Here is a 4,611-nt window from a genome sequence, read left to right as displayed (position 1 = left end):
TGGACATGATGCTATCCAGTATCACAGGAATCAGCTGCTGGTTTGAGGTTCAAGTTTTCCCTGGTGTCTGTGTGCAATAAGTGGGCGGGCAATATGGTAATGTTTCGTCTTGACGTCACAACGAAACGGTATATGACTCGTTTGAAAAACGATTCATTCATTTGACTCAGAGTCGACTCTTGCTTTTGAAAGACAATAACTTTATATGCGGTGCACTTTCAGATTTAAAACTTTGCAGGATGTTTCCATTCACTTAGAGCTATGTTACACACTACACTGTAAAAACTAAAGGAGCCTCAAATATCCTGTCGGATACTCAAGTAACTTAAAAATGTAATTTAAGTGCCTCAAAGCTCTTTCTCCTATAGTAGGGTTACTGGAGGAGCATTGCCAATATTTGAGGTTCTTGCTGGAACTTATGGGATCCTTTAAGCACTTTGTATTTAGTTCAGAGGTTCTGGAGTCACCTTTTCATTACCACGAGACCTCGAAGTGCTTTGGGGGAAAATAGAGGAACCTGAATGCGATAGAAGGGTTATTGGAAGATCTTTTAACATTTAAGTGGTTCCTGGAAGATCTCTTATGTTAAAGCCAGCATCTGGAGGAACCCAGTGGTTCAGTGAGGCCAGAATGATATTATTATTATCCTATTATTACAGATTGATTTAAAGTTAGTCATTCAATTCAACATATTCTGCACAAATGTGTCTTCAAATTGCTGATATAACTTACAGCCTAACTAATTTAGCTGATTCCTGCTGTCGTCATTGGCGTTTGTTATGAATAACAAAAGCAGGTTAATATAGTTTGGTCTGTTTTTGTTTAGCCTAACTTTACTTACTACAGGTGCCCTCATTCTCTCAGATATCATTTTGAATCCATTTAGTGGTCAATAAATACTATGTTGTGAATAATCAGCTTTGTTATTTTGTTTCCCCAGAACAACCAGTAACTTACAATGTTTCAGTGGCAACATTGAATTACAGTAAGTACCTGCACCACATGCAAGTACTTTATTACTATGAACTCTGTGTGCAATTGTATTGTTTGACTGTGTACTTGTTTTTTAATCAGTTATTCTCTGAAAATCGTCTTCCCTCATGCTCTCAAATCTCATTCATGTTACATTCATGTAATAACACAGGTTTGGAGCCAATAATGCTATGCATTTTTTATAGGCTATAGTACCTTAATCATATGCATTTGAATATAAGACATTTGAACCCTGAATTATAACTTTGGTCTTTTTCGACAAAAAAAGGAAAAAGCTATTAAATGGCTTCATAAGACTTACAACACAACCCATAACACATGAGTTGTGAATTCATTGATTATTTTTAGGATCTTTTCTGGGACATTTTTGGATCTTAACCATTTTTATATAAATTGTTGCATTGAGTTGAACTAGACAAGTGTACATAAGAATGGTTTCATGAATGATTTACACAATTTTTTTCTGCTTGTGTTTCATGCAGTGAAATTGAATGGTGACAGGGGTTGCATTATGCCTGAGATCTGCTTTTGGGTTCCACAGACAGAAAGTCAAACAGGTTTGGAACGTCACAAGGCTGAGGAAATTATTTAAATTTCACAACAATCACTTTAATAACCTTACTAACAGTAAATTTTGTATTTTGCAGGGATCTCGGTAAGCTGAAATACAAGTTTGAAGAAGAATAAAAATCCTCCTGTAGACCTGAAAATCATTGAAGTGCCTGGACCATCCACCAGAAAAGAGGAAAATGAAGCTGATGCACCTTTTCACTTTTCTAACTCGTTAAGTACCTCACATGTCCCTTGTGAAGATTTTATAATTGATTGCATTTTATGTTGCAGTGAGTAAAGGTGTGTCACATTTGTGAATTTCGTGAAATTACACTGGCAAAAAGGTCCATTGACCATTGTCAGCAGTGTAGCAATGTAATGTATGAAGCACCACACTAAATTGCTGATCGTGTGGATTCTTATTGAAATGACTGAATTCACCAGTGAACATTCACAGAACAACAGATCATTTTACTGCACCTTAACTCTGTTCAAATGGAAAATGTTTTCTGCTTGTTGTGACATAAGGAATACTGTTTCCGGGTCGAAGCCTCTACTCTACTTCCTTTATCTTGTTTCTAGATATTGAGAATATACTCAACCATTTATGGGAACTGTTGATTCAAGTCACATTTAAGCTTTTCAAAAGCCATAGTGTACATTACAGTCTCCAGTCTCACGGCATCCCAGACTTCAACATTTTATGATTCAAAATAGCTGAATAACTAACCATCTGAGATTTCGGAATAGAGATAAAGGTTAGGATCATAATTTTCAGGAATATTACAGAACAATGAGTGCATATTAGCACTGTTTGTTGTTTGTTTTGGCATCTGAGAGAGCTTTTGGACTTGGAAACAGTAGCGTCAGACTTAAGCGAACTGAAACATGTTTTAAAATTAAGTGAAGATGGACATTTTTAATTAGTCAATTTTAATTTTTTACATTGATTTATTACATGGAACATGTGTTTTCTATGCATTTTGTTGAGATGTCTTTTCTTGTGTAGCCTATTGTATACACATGGTTGATTATTCATGTTACTTATGTATTATACAATTTTTTTTGTGTGTATTCATTGATATTAATCTATTACTAGCTTTTTTCCCCCAAGTGCATTGAAGTGTATGTATTAAAATGGATCTAAAATATGTAATAAACAATTCTTATTTTGTATTTGGTTCAGTTTGTTTATTATAATAGAAGTTTATGGTAACCGTAGTAACAACATGAAATTAATTTAATACAAATAATAAAAAATAAAAAAAAATTGAAATTTGGTTCCTGGAGGCACCCACAGTGGTTCCACACAGTGCTTCATATAAGAGTTCCTCAGGAAACCTGTGTGGTTCCTCAGAGAACCGGCCCTTTTTAAAGGGTGCCTAGAGGATCTACAGATGGTTCCGCCGGTGTGGCGAAGTGAAGAACCCCAAAAGGTTCCTCCAGGCACCTTTAATTTTTACAGTGTACATGAAAGGTAATTTTCAAAAATCCATAATAGGGGCCCTTTATAGATTCTTAACAGTTATCGAGGTTGAGCCAAAAACCTAGGACTAGTTCGTGAAAGGTTTTTGAAATAATCTCAGATTTTTAACAAATGATTCATTTGACAGCGGTGGTCCTAGAGGCAAAGTTGCTCAGAATGAGGAGTTCTACCATATAGTATGAATGTCTTGGGCATGTGAGCAAAATCGTGTGATATACTGTACAGCCTCATTTTTTACGCACATGAAAAACGCGAAGGTGTCCCACCGGTTGCGAATTTCTTTCAAATTCTCACAGGCCTCTAGGGCCGTGAGTTATACTGGCCCAGCAAGTTTCATTCTGATCGGCCTCCGACAACCTTGTCTGACATCCGCTCGAACTTCATTGGCCGATAACAGACGTGTTTTTTGAGATATGCGAATATCCTTATAGACAATCGCGGCAACTTGGACAAAGACACCATGTTGCCAGTTTTCAAGTCAATCGAACTGACTGTTGTGTAGCTATAGCCGTTTTCATGTTTGTTTGTTTGTTTTTTATTTAATAGCGCCACAAATTGGCCAGTCGCTGCAGGGTTGTTGTTGTTTTTTTTCTTTTTTTTTCACATGACCACAGATGAGCCCATACATAGGTGTACCAAGATTGGTAAAATTATCTCATTCTGTTCAAGAGGGATAGCCGTTTTAGTAGTGTTTTGGCATCCTGTCACAGACAGGAATTAAAATTTCGACTTTTATTCGATAATTATTGACAATCAGACTCCAGAGAATCTTTCTGCACTGGTTTGTTTTCGATCAGGTGAAAACCTAAGTGAAAATTTCGACCATCGAATCAGAAATGTGTGTTGTCCACCCTAAGCCAAGGATTCCAATGATGAAGTCAAGTCAAGTCACATTTATTTATATAGCGTTTTTTTTACAATACAGATTGTTTCAAACAGCTTTACAGAGATAACAGGAAAATGATGCAAAAAAGTTTGTTTCCAGAAGAAAATAGCGTCACAGTCCAGCTTAAGTAAGATTAGTGATGTTTCATTTTTGTTTTAAAAAAAAGTTATTAATTTAGTTAATTTATTATTTATATATATTTATATTATATATATATATAGCCGTTCTGGAGTAAACCGTGATGTCATCGTCCAGCTCAGTTAAGTTCTTGTATAATAGTGCAGGCAGATCAATATTATTGTTCAATATTAAATTAAATGTTAAATTTAATGTCCCCAACTAAGACAGATACTTGAGCCTGCGACAAAGAGTTTAGGAGTTATGAAACATTACATTCCTTTGATCTCTGTAGCGCCACCATCAGGCCAATCGGGGCGAGCCTTGGTGACGTTGTAGACGACTTACGACTTACTCATAAATTTACAATACATCCTAAGGAATTTAGGTTTAAAAAGTCCCCAAAAAAGTTTACCAAGAAATGAAAATTCTCCTCACGTTCTTTCAAACCCATAAATTGTTGTTATTTCCATGGAAATGACATTCCATTTTGAAGAATCAGGTTACAGTGACCGGGAGCTGTCAAGCTCAAAAAAAGAAAATGAATCGACATAAAAGCATCACAAAAGTAGGCATG

The 4,611-nt window shown here is 35.8% G+C and overlaps 1 long non-coding RNA gene across 1 annotated transcript; it reads left to right on the top strand.

The window, feature by feature from the left end:
• The first annotated feature begins 275 nt into the window (after nt 1-275).
• LOC308687742 lies at nt 276-2,720 on the top strand. Its single transcript, XR_014029789.1, has 3 exons — nt 276-985; nt 1,476-1,550; nt 1,641-2,720. It is a non-coding gene; the product is annotated as an uncharacterized lncRNA (long non-coding RNA).
• The last annotated feature ends 1,891 nt before the right edge of the window (nt 2,721-4,611 follow it).

The sequence above is a fragment of the Scardinius erythrophthalmus genome (genome assembly GCF_964197995.2).
Source record: "Scardinius erythrophthalmus genome assembly, chromosome: 3".
Taxonomy (NCBI): domain Eukaryota; kingdom Metazoa; phylum Chordata; class Actinopteri; order Cypriniformes; family Leuciscidae; genus Scardinius; species Scardinius erythrophthalmus.
Note: the sequence above shows the minus strand (reverse complement) of the source record. Positions and strands in the feature narration are given on the sequence as shown.